The following is a 12,500-nucleotide window of genomic DNA, read 5'->3' as shown; positions in this document are numbered from 1 at the left end:
GTTAGCTTGTTGATTGATTAAAATGATTTTTTCCCCCTCTGTCAGTCGTTCTACTGTGTGATTCATACTGTTCACATGGGTTGTTCACTGTCGTTGTTGTTGTTAAGCTGTTTATAATAAATATCTGCTGTTGTTTCTTTATTTTTCTTTCTTCGCCGTTTTTTTCACACTTCCTTTCTCTCTTACCCGTTCTGTTTTTCTCCTCCTTATTCAGTCACCGGGCTGTTTCTTCGGAATGAGTATACGCTCAAACTTTCAGCGATGTTTGGATTTGACTGTCGTACGTGCTATTGGCAGACACGAATAATAAATGTTGTTTCAATGTTTCATTCCCGTCATATCTGACAACAGAGTTAGCGAAAACAATGTCAACACAAATCTTAGGTTGTGTCAATTTCTAGCGGAATATATAGACAGCCATATTTATGTCCTCTGCCCCCCTTTTCTGAAGTTATAATATTCAATATCAGTTACCAGTTTCAGAGAGGAATCAAAACACCGCGCGGACTGATCCATTCGTATAATCCTTTAAAATAATTACAGGCTACAACACATTATTATAGTTCCAGTCTGCAATCCCCGTTTTGAGTGAAGTTATGTTAAACTGATGTCCAATAGCCTTTTCCGACCAGGGGAGCAGTGAAGTCATAAACTGAAAAGCTTGGAATAAGAAGACGGGACTCAATCCTCTCCTTCCGCCGTTTTGACCTATCTCCAACCCGCGAAGACAGGTACCAACTCACACCTGGGAGGAGAGAGAAAAATCGAGTGCTTTAACCCAAGGGCACAACACCAGGTAGGAACGGCGGGATCGAACCCTAACCACTGGATCCAGTGCAACCACTGCGCCCCCAGCTATGCGGAGGCTTCTATTCCCACACACTGGCAGCGTAGTCCTACTAATTGTAGCCCGCAAAACGACGTGTTGTGTTGGTTGTGAATGGCCCTGTACTCTGTGTCGTGGGCAGGCAGACAGGCAGATGGGGGAGTGGGAGTGGGGTTGGGGGTGGGAGGGGGGGCGGGGGGTGTGAGGGGGAAAGAAGACAGTGTGGACTGATAATGTCACGTCCACGGTTATCGCTGCGCGCGCTAGAGAAAAGCACAGGTCATCCACCGGCACTGGGAGAACAAACGCGAAGAATAGAATAGGATGTGGATATCTTCACAGTGTACAGGAATGCTGCTTCGTCCCTATAGTCTTGCCAGAGAGTTTACTAGCGCCCTCTCGTAGGGTAGAATTTACTACAGAGAAAGGTATGTAGATTCATTGGGTCTCGCCTCGTGTACTGACTGGACTGTCATGTCTGTCAGTGACCGACCAACACTGCCATTACGTCAATATACATACACACCATCACTGTTGTAAAAAGCACACGCAGGCTTCCCTACGTATCCTTCATTTTTACACTGAGAATCCTAATGTATTAAGTTATTTAGTTATCTATTTAGTTTATACGTTTTATTGCATATCATGGTAATGCTCAATGCAAACCTAATTAAGGTAGGTTTTCAGGGCCTGTCCAGTGCGATAGGTTTATGCGTGGGTGAGGCATTTGCTCGTTTTTTTTTAATTAAAAAAAAAAATTAATTAAAAAAAAAAGAAGCAGATTGTGGCGTAGCCAACATGGTTCAGTCTGCACGCTTCAGTGACGCCTTGAAATGAACTGAACTCAAACGTTCCAAGCTCAGTGAGAATTATTACCCGTTTCCCTACAATACAGTTCGTAGGTAACTTAACAGACCCCCACGCAGATTTCTCCTTAGAAAAAAAAGAAGAAGAAGAAGAAGAAAAAAAAGCAATATGGTTGATTTTTCTTCAGTGGAAAGCTAAAACCCCCTCCGAAGTTAGCTTTAATTCCCTACTTAGGATACATAGCCAAAGCATGGATGTAAACAAACATGAGACTATTGTATATTCCGTTAACGTCACACATTCAAACCTCATCATGCATCTCGTCTGGCTCTCTGGGTTCATGGGACAACCCAATGGGTTTCCAAACATAATTATATTCTCCGCTCAGTCTAGCTCTAGAAATGTTGATGCTTTTAAACATAGATCACCTACACTTAAACCTCATCACGGATGAAACGTTATATATTTTTATATTCACTCACTTTCTCTGGCACGAAATAAAAGAAAAAGAAAAAGAAATTACCTTTATTTCACACCACACTCATTTTTACGTAATTTTCCATACTAGACCGAAACACAACGGCAGCACATTCCAAGTCCTGTGTGTACATATATATATATATCTCTCTGTAGCACAACAAGAACAACAAGCAGCACGGTGTTTCTGTGACACTTGCTGCACGCGCAGGCGACAGACACCCATGCACAATCACCCACCAGCCAACACAGTCTGCGAGGTGGCTGTGGTGGTGGTGGTCGTGGTGGTGGTGGAAACCGAAAGCAGGCGAGTGGGAAAAGGATGCATGCGTGTTATTACTCCAGCACTCTTGCCACCCCACCGCCGGAAAAGCAGCCGAATGCCGACCACGGTACGTTTGTTCTGTCCGGTCTGTGCATCCAGGGACGCACCAAGTTGAGCGTTGTCAAGGTGATAGCAGGTGCCCCACGTGAACGGAATTCATTAAAAGCCAGGAACTGAACATGTGACCAAAACAAATTACTGTCTACAGGAATGGTTTCAGGGTCTTGTTCCCTGTCTCTGCTAATACTACACAGTACTGTGGGTTTCGGAAGTGCAGGGATGGGGAAGGGAGAGGGAGGAACGAGTGAGGAAGGAGGGAGGGGGGAGGGGGCAGCGAGGTTCACAGCGTGGCGAAAGGATGAGTCGAGGAGGGGGCGTGGGAGTGAGTGGGAGGGAAGGGGATAAAGGGGGTAGGGGTGGGAGGAGCGAAGCTAGTTGCTGGCGGAGAGGTGGTGGTGGTGGTGGTGGTGGTTGGGGGAGAGAGGGAGGTTGGTGTACACTGTGCTGCACACACACACACACACACACACACACACACAAATACACACACACTAGAACGATGCATGTAGTAAACACGTGTCTGTGAACTGCAATATTTGGAGATGTTGTACACATTTAGATTTTGCAGTCATTCTTTTATCAATAAGTCTTTCAGAATCAAACCTTTAACAAAATCTTGCAATTTGTTTGAGGTCAGCCGGTCGGGGCCAGTTTTTCTCACAGAATTGTTACTGAGACTACTATAAACAACGGTGTTGATGAACTTGAAGTGTTGTCCATGATGACGAAACCAAGTTTGTGAATGACCAGTTTAACAATACTGAACAGCAGCAGCAGCACCAGCAGCACCACCACCACCACCACCAACAACAACAACAGCAGCAGACCAGGCACTGAAGTTTCTTCCTTCTTTCTAGTTGTGAAGGACCAGTTTACAAACAACAACAAGAACAACAACGACAACAACGACGACGATAGCGACAAAAACAGACGCAGAGACTGTCTAATTGTGAAGGATCGGTTTAAAAACTGAACAACAGCAACAACAATAGCAGCAGCAGCAACAACTTCGGCGACAAGACGGCTGTCTCAGTTCAGGTGTTGTGTGTGTGACAGCGGACACTCCTGGCCTCCCCACGTTTTGTTACCTTCAACGTTTAGTTCCCAGCCTACACGTACGTTCACTTCTCCTTGTCACAGCAGACTGTCAAGGACACAGATGCCTCCCTCCCTAACTCCCTCCCTCCCTCCCTCCTTCCCTCAATGCTTATCAACACCAGTAATTACACACCAGAGAGACACACACACGCACGTGTCTAAGGTCGTTACATGTAACGCTGTTAGGTGAGTGTGTGCGTGCGTGCGTGTATGTGTGTGTGTGTGTGTGTGTGTGTGTGTGTGTGAGGGGCGGGTAGGGGTGGGGTGGGGGGATGAGTGGGCGACTGGATGCGCTGTCAGTCTTCCCACACCTTAGTGTAGTCTGACCAGGACGGCTTCTTCACGGCTCTTGGTGTGAAGCCCTCGAAGTAATGCAGACTGTTAAAAGATAGTTGCTGTTGTTAACGTTGGTACCGTCCTTGTTGTATCAACATCATCATCACAATCATCATCATCATCAGCAGCAGCAGCAGCAGCAGTAACAACAACAACAACAACAGCAACAGTCGGAGAATCAGCAGAAGCAGCAGCAATACTTGTAGCAGTACGCCAGCGTCAGCAGCAGTGGTGGTACCAAGGGCAATCTCAGAAGCCTCATCACCATCAGCTGTGATAGCACTGGGAAGCAGCAACAAACACTGACAAATGCGCGCGCGCAAACACACACGCACGCACAAATGCACGCACATACTCACACTGACAGACAGACAGACAGATAGACACAGACACATACACAGCGACACACAGACACAGACACACACACAGACACACATACACACAGACAAACACAGATAGACAGACAGACAGACAAACAAACACACACACACACACACACACACACTTGTAAAGTCCTTTTTGTTCAGATTTCTTCTTCATCCAGTCACTAAATGACACAGTTTCTGTTCGTAAGTGACGTGTGTTTCACACAATGTTAGGTTCATTGACCCAAGCACTGACGTACTTGAACTTAGTAGTAACAACAGCAGCAAGGAACAATTAACGGTTCAGACGAAACATCAGACAGAAATAATGGTGGTTAAGCCATGCCAAAACTTCATCTTCTTTCCTTAAAAATATAAGCTTTAAAGCTTGTTGATGCTCGTTTGTCATTGATTGCATTGTAATCATGTGTATTGTTGAACAAATAAAGATTATTTAAACCATCTTCATTCCTTGAGGATTAATGCTTTTGAGCTTGATTAATAGAAACTGCTCGTGCGTTTTCGCGACGGGATTTTTAAAGAAAGGCCCTTTTTCACAGCCCAATAATGTAACAAAACAAAAAGCAAAACAGAAAAAAAGAAAGGAAAAAAAGAAGGGAAAATAGGGGGCGGGCGGGTGGGTGGGTGGGTGGGTGGCCAAGCTCAACACACACATTACGTACACAGACACAGACTGACTAGCACCACATGACACACGATACACGCGCACAGACACAAAGACAAACATGATGGCCTTAATTCTAATCCACTACCACCACCACCCTCTTTTCCCCACCCCCTGGAACAACCACCATCCTTAAGCCCTTACTCCCTGCCTCCCTCCCCTTCTCTCAGTCACCCTCATCCACTCCCCCACCCCCCTGCCCCCCGCACACCCACCACCATCATCACCGTCCCCCACCACTCCCTACCCGCCCCCCCCGCACCCCCTTCCCCCCACCCCACAATAACAGAATGTCAGACCTTATTGAGAACGAACGACTAAAGAATTCCGTTCCTTCTGTTCGTCACATTGACATGCATGCATTGACATTGACCTGTTTAGATCTCAGCGGTTAGTCACCATCGACTGTAACTGAAAGACAACCAGCATGCTTCTCTACATCACGACCACCGGGGCAGTGATGTCATATCCACAACTGTGTCTAAGGCTCGGCATAGGCAGGCGGGGGCCCAACCCTCTCGTTCCGTCGGCAGTTTGAACCTAAACCAACCAAAGTCAGGTACCAGTTCTACAACCATCTACCTGAAGATCTAGTCATCGACCCCATCCACATGTAATATGCGGCTTCTGTTCAAACGTGTGTGTGTGTGTGTGTGTGTGTGTGTGTGTGTGTGTGTGTGTGTGTGAGAGAGAGAGAGAGAGAGAGAGAGTGTGTGTGTGTATGTGTGTGTGTGTGTGTGAGAGAGAGAGAGAGAGAGAGAGAGAGAGAGAGAGTGTTTGTATGTGTGTGAGTGTGTGTGTGTGTGTGTGTGTGTATGCGTGCGTGTGTGTGTGTGTGTGAGTGTCGGAGTGTGTGTGTGTGTGTGTGTGTGTGTGTGTGTGTGTGTGTGTGTGTGCAGTACGTGCATGTGTGAGTATGCACAACTGAGATTTTAGATTGATATGCACTCGTACGTATCCTGATTTCTACTGTATCTGTTTCTGTGTATGATTTTCGATTTATGTTCGTACCTTGTTATGTATTTTCCCCTCCCCCCTCCCAATATTCCTTGTGACCCCGGTACACTTGGTAATAAAGACATTCCATTCTGTTCTATTTCACACCTGGGTGGAGTGCTAGTCAGGAGGACAGTCGGATTAAAGTGCCCTTCCCAAGAATACAACACTATGCCGAAAAGGAGGCCAGGAACCCTGCTCACTGGATTTAAAACACTGGATGACTGAAGTCCAACGCCTGAACTATTCAGCCACGGTGGTGGCTCCACAGTTCCTATACACACGGCCCAACGGACCATTATAATGACCAGATGGGATGGGCGGGGAGAGGAGAGAAGAGAGAGGAGTGGAGGGGTGGGGGTGGGGGCATGGGGGTGTGGGGGTAGAGAGGTGGCATGCTATGGAGGGGGGAGTGGGGTGGGGTGGGGAGGGAGGGAGGAAGGGAGGGAGAGCAGCAGGGGGGATCACCGGTTGGAGGGAGTAGAGGGGGGTGGGGGAGGGGGGGGGGGTAAGAAGGCCTAATTACAGGAATTAGGGAGAGTGGTATAATGGCCCGGGCAATGGAGAGAGAGATGGAGAGAGAGACAGAAAGAAAGAGGTGCAGCTTTGCTAACTGTGTGATGTAAGTCTGTTTGAGTTTTGAGAGCTGTTCATTGTGAGAGGCAGGCTGCCGCTGAGTTGTAAAGTTGTGTTTAAAGGATTAAACGAGATCGCCGTCTCCCCACACCCCCGTGTGTGTGTGTGTGTGTGTGTGTGTGTGTGTGTGTGTGTGTGTGTGTGTGTGTGTGTGTGTGTGTGTGTGTGTGTGTGTGTGTGTGTGCGGACACATTGAAACTGAAACTGTCAACCGATTTTTCTTAAACTGCACAAGGACAATTATTACCTTAACGAAGAACTGAATACGTCGTGACGTCTTCTGGAAAGTGATTTTTATCTTGTTTGATGGGCCCGGTAAAAAAAAAAAAAAAAGTGCATGTGTGTACACACCGATGATTAAAAAAAAAAATCTGTGCAAAGGTGAATCAGATCAAACAGAAGAGAAAATAGACAAGTGAGAAGGAAGCAAAGAACGAAGAAGAAAAAAAGAAGAAAAAAAAAAGAAGAAACAATGAAAGAAAGAAAATATATGAGATAGGTATACAATTTTGTCTCTACCCAAAGTAGATAATCGTGACTAATATCATTATCCACGTAGGCCCAAGGCCCAAGACATTGACAGAAACAAAGAAAGAAACAGTGTAGCACATATAAAGACTGTTGCTCAAGTTTTATTTCAATACTGCTACGTGCATCAAAAGCTGTCCTGTCAGTCTCGGATTAAGCGTTTAAACTACATAAAACTTTATCTCAGCTCAAAGTTGGCAAATCATGACTAATATAATTGTTCTCTATGGGTCAAAGCGAGCTCTTCGCATTGCAGAATAGAAAGAAAGAAAGAAAGAAAAGTGTAATATGTATAAGATTTTGTCCCAAACCAAAGAACAAAGGAGACGAATCATGACTATTATGATTGTTCTCGGTGGGTCAAAGCGAGCTCTTTGCTTTGCTGAAAATGAATAAACGATATAGATAGAAAACGTAGCACTCAGGACATAGTATAACAAAAAAATCTGTCCCCATCCCAAAGTAGACAAATCATGACTAATATAATTGTTCACGTGAGGCCATAGAAAGAAAGAAAGAAAGAAAAACTTGAGTTGGCTTTTATGAAATTTTGTCCCAAGCCCCAAATTATGACTTATCTCATTGTTTACGTCACTCCAAAGAGAGAAAAGACCGCAAGAAGGAAAGAAAGGACGGAAGCAGAAAAGCAAGCAAGCAAGAAAGAAAACTGACTCGATGTAGCGTTTATAAAATTTTGTCCCCATCCCCTAATCATAACAAATACGATTATTCACGGCGGGTCAGAGCGAGCTCATTGTGTTGCTGGCTGGCTGTGTGTCTACGTGGGTCCATGCTATTTGTGTCAGAGGAAATACCACAGCAGCTCTGACGACGGACTGAGCATTACTGAGGGCCTGCTTGTTTACCGTCTGGAGAACACGACGCCTAATTGAGCTCAAGAGACAGGATGTGGGCTGAATTCTTTCACGAACACTTCATGCATCGATCGTGCAGGCTTTCATGTTACTTTGATATTTTTAGTTTCATTTCCCCTTTATTCCCGAAAACTACGGAACACGGAAGTTGAGAGAGAAAGAGATAAAGAAAGCCTGGAAAGAAAGGGTTATTCTGGATGTTGGAAAGAATGCACGCTCTTGCCTTTCTTTACTGTATTCTCGGAATTTTTCTCGTTTACTCAGTCTACGTGACAGAGGTGTGTGTGTGTGTGTGTGTGTGTGTGCACGCGCGCGCGTGTGGAATCACAGGATGTGTGCGCATGCGCACAAAAGCCAGAGAAACACGGAGAGAGAAAGGTAGAAGCGTATGTGTTTAGTTGTGCATTTGTATTTGTGAACGCGTGTGGGTGTGTTTATGACACACACACACACACACACACACACACACACACACACACACACACACAGATCGAGTTGACCAGACTCACTGACTGACTACAATGTCAGCTGTTACATGCTATTACAACAATTATTGTTGCAAACATTATTAGCACAATCCCAGCAGCAAGTTTTCATGAAACACGACGAAATGTCGTCCTCAGTGGCAGTGATTTCAGCAGCAGGGCAGCAAAATGTAAACACTGGTAATTAACTGGCCCGGGGAAGCCACACCGATAGTGACAAACTGAGCTGACAGCAGCTGCAATGTAGCCGTTACTACTGAGTATCGCGAAACTAATCAACAAGGCAGTCAAGCCATGCTAACATGTCTTCTGTTATCAGTCTCGAAATGGTAAAATCACGACATCAAATTTATATCGTTTTAACTGGCGGTTAGTAGTCATACGAGCGTATTTTCTCCCGCTGATTGGATTGATTTACTATCACACGGTTACTTTGTGCCTCATCTGCGGCTAATGACGATGAATTTACTTAAAATTCTTTTTATTCGGATAACCACGAAAATCTAACCGATTGGTCAATCTTTGTCCAAAATACCAACCATGCACAGCTTATTGTGTGATCCCGCTGAGAACAAACAAACATTGAAACAAATAAATCTGTGTCAGCGAAACAAAACTTCCTTGCGCGGAATGATTTACCATACCACAACAATGTGTGCTTTATATTTGTTTAATAATTTAGCTATCACCAACAGCGGAACAGGGCTCCGTGGCGGAATCAGTTACGTCTTGGACTTCTGATCAACTCACCAGTGATAACAATAGTATCTGTATTTGTATTTGTATTTCTTTTTATCACAACAGATTTCTCTGTGTGAAATTTGGGCTGCTCTCCCCAGGGAGAGCGCGTCGCTACACTACAGCGCCCCCCCCCCCCCCTTTTTTTTTGATTTTTTTCATGCGTGCAATTTTTATTTGTTTTTTCCTATCGAAGTGGATTTTTCTACAGAATTTTGCCAGGAAAAACCCTTTTGAGGCCGTGGGTTCTTTTTACGTACGCTAAGTGCATGCTGTATACGGGATCTCGGTTTATCGTCTCATCCGAATGACTAGCGTCCAGACCACCACTCAAGGTCTAGTGGAGGGGGAGAAAATATCGGCAGCTGAGCCGTGATTCGAACCAGCGCGCTCAGATTCTCTCGCTTTCTGTGCGGACGCGTTACCTCTGAGCCATCACTCCACTAGTACGTTTCAGCATCAATTGTGTCGTGTCCCAGGGAAAGGCACTTTCCTCCGATTTTCCTCACTCCACCACTGAGGTGTGAACGGGTACCTGACTTCGGTCGGAGAGGTTAAAGCGGTGGAAGGAGACGACTGGGCCCCGCCTTCCTATCCCGAGCCCTTGACACAGTCATAGATATGAATTCTCTGCCTTGGACTGTAAACGGCAATGGGACATTTAACTATTTCAATCTTTAAGAGGAACAGACCTCAGGCTAAAATCAGCGAGCAAAACAAAAACAAAACGATGTGAACATTCAAAGGCAACCATTATCTATCTATCTATCTATCTATAAGTCCCTCTCTCGACAGCTGATACCAACTGCTGTACAATGCAGGTATGTTGTTATCATAAGTGGAACCAAGGCAAACAGCGTGGTCAATGTTTTGATTTTCTTGAAGAACGAAAACAAGAACAACACACTCTCCACTGACAAAAAACAAAAAACCTTCCGGCACGTGCAGCTGGTTTTCCCTGCTTTGTTCCACGCGCCGCCACACCTGATGACAGATAAACGCGGCCTCATGACGTTGTTTCCGTTACTGAAGTACCGTGTCCGGGGCTCCCCGGTCTGAGATGTAAACAGCCGGCCTCCGTCAGCAGCGGACAGGTAAACAACAAGGTCCAAAGTTTACAGCCATTTACCTGCCAGGTGAAACGAGCTGGGCAGTGCCGTAGGCGTGTGTTTAAATGCAAACCGGACTACAAGCGCCGGTTAGGAACCGTCCATGGATCGCCCCAAAGACTGGGACTGGACGCTCACTGGCGATTTTTTAATTATTAAAAAAAAAGTTTTTATATATTTTTTATTCAGGAGGAAGGTGGCAGAATGGATAAGAGCTCATATGCCAATACAGTGTCCGTGAGACTGGTGTGGGTTCCATTCCCACTCTCGCCCATTCTCCCAAGTTTGATCGGAAAATCAAACTGAGCCGTCTAATAACTCGGATGAGACGATAAACCGAGGTTCCGTATGCATCACCTACGCACTTGGCGCACTGAAAAAGAACCCGTGGAAACAAAAGTGTTGTCATCTGGCAAAATTCCTTTAAGAAATCCATTCTGACAGGCACACAAATATACATGCATGTACTCAAGGCCCGACCAAGCGCGTTGAGTTATGCTGCTGTCTGGCATCTGCCTAGCAGATGTGGTGTAGCGCATGTGGATTTGTCCGAACGCAGTGACGCCTCCTTGAGAAACTGAAACTGATTTAGTATAAAGAAAAAAAATACATATAAAATGGAAAAATCTATTCTTTTTCTTCTGCTTCCCTTATTTATACCACCCTGACGAAGACTGAAGAGCAAACTCTTTGGTGCCATAGACCATCGAGGTGTATACTAACACACGGCCTCAATGCCACAGACCCAGCAAGATGTGAACGGAAGTTCCGGTAGTTAGTCAGCCCATTTGGACTCTGAAGGCAGCCGGCACTCAACTGTATACAGGGCCTTTTTTTCTGGGCAGTTTGGTTCTCGTTCAAGATGAATTCTGGGCCCTCTTTTCCTGGGCAGTTTTGTTTCTCTTTCAAGATGAATTCTTGCCATCGACATTCAGTTCATGTCCTGTCGACATGTCAGTTTTTGATACAACAAAACCTTTCACGAACAGGGAAAGGAAAATCAGCGTTATCTGTAACCTTACGAGTTTTTAACCAAGCTCATTAAAGGCGTCCATGACCTCTGAATTACTGTTGAGAGTACGAGCCACCTGTGAAGACCAGTCGTACCTCACTCTGGTGGAAGGCCACATGTCCTGTCAGCGTTTGATACGAGTGTAGTAAAACCTTACACGGACAGGGAAAGGGAAACGTTACGTGCAAAATTACGAGTTTAACTACCTTATGAGAGGGCGCCCATGATCTCTGAATAGCTGCTGGTTAGTGTGGAAGCCAGCCGTCTAGTATACCAGTCGTAGGTATACTTAACTCTTCTGGTGGTAGGTCACGTGCTTCACAGCTCGTGTCATTCTGTCATGCGAGTTTTTAATCGTCGTTTTCGTGTGGTTTCAGTTGTAAATCCATTATTGGACACTGTATTCCATAATGTGTGATACAGCAAAAAACATATTGACGTACACTAATCACAACTTAGCGCTTCCTACGAAACTCAGTTCAGCCCATAAAATAAATGAAGACCAAAGTTAGTTTGTGATACATCGTTCATTCAGCACACCCAGTGCACACAGCAGCCACCATAACATTTTCTCGTTCTGTGTTCGTAGTCTGCAAACCAACTGAACGAATGAACTTACACGTATGACTGCGGTGTTTGCCCAAGATACAAGAGACATCATATAAGAACACTTTATCATCTCCAACAGAGAAATTAACGTTTGCTGATAAAAAGGCGTCACATCCACAAAACGCCACACTGTTCAGCATGCTCCAACGGTTCGATGATAAAACTAGTTCATAATAGATATAATCATGCTTTACATAGTGTTAACTCATAAAACATACTATACTCAGTCATGAAATCGTATAGTAATTGCCAAATTCGGTAGTCATACACCGTTTTCAGGAACTGAATAAACGATTTATTCAAGGCTGACAAAAAATCTTTTTGTCTTTGGCACTGAGACTTTTTCATTCTCGTTACTTTATTTCATTTTACTTTAATGTATACACACTTTAAATGCATTTATTAAGCTCTCAAGGCCTGCAGTGACCAGCCCGTTGAGTCTGTACGTCGGTAAGACATCTGCTCCCTTATTACTTATCAAATTTTATGCAGATGTGGTGCAGATTCACAGAGAGCTGCGAGAGACAGGACCG

At 45.1% G+C, this 12,500-nt stretch overlaps 1 protein-coding gene across 2 annotated transcripts in view; it reads right to left on the bottom strand.

The window, feature by feature from the left end:
* Nucleotides 1-2,518, bottom strand: part of LOC143293552 (integrin alpha-4-like) — a 70,242-nt gene extending 67,724 nt beyond the window's left edge. The window contains exons 1-2 of one of the 2 annotated variants that reach the window (XM_076604487.1): nucleotides 2,157-2,518; nucleotides 1-745 (exon numbers count right to left, since the gene is read on the bottom strand). The exon at nucleotides 1-745 is cut by the window's left edge and continues 456 nt beyond it. The gene's annotated coding sequence lies outside the window, so the exon portion shown is untranslated. Of the gene's footprint in view, nucleotides 1,317-2,156 lie in introns of those variants that run through there. The other variant, XM_076604486.1, reaches the window with a different exon arrangement.
* Between the last annotated feature and the right edge of the window lie 9,982 nt (nucleotides 2,519-12,500).

This window comes from Babylonia areolata, chromosome 19 (assembly GCF_041734735.1).
Source record: "Babylonia areolata isolate BAREFJ2019XMU chromosome 19, ASM4173473v1, whole genome shotgun sequence".
NCBI lineage: Eukaryota > Metazoa > Mollusca > Gastropoda > Neogastropoda > Buccinidae > Babylonia > Babylonia areolata.
The sequence above is the reverse complement of the archived record's forward strand: the minus strand, read 5'-3'. Positions and strand labels throughout refer to the sequence as shown.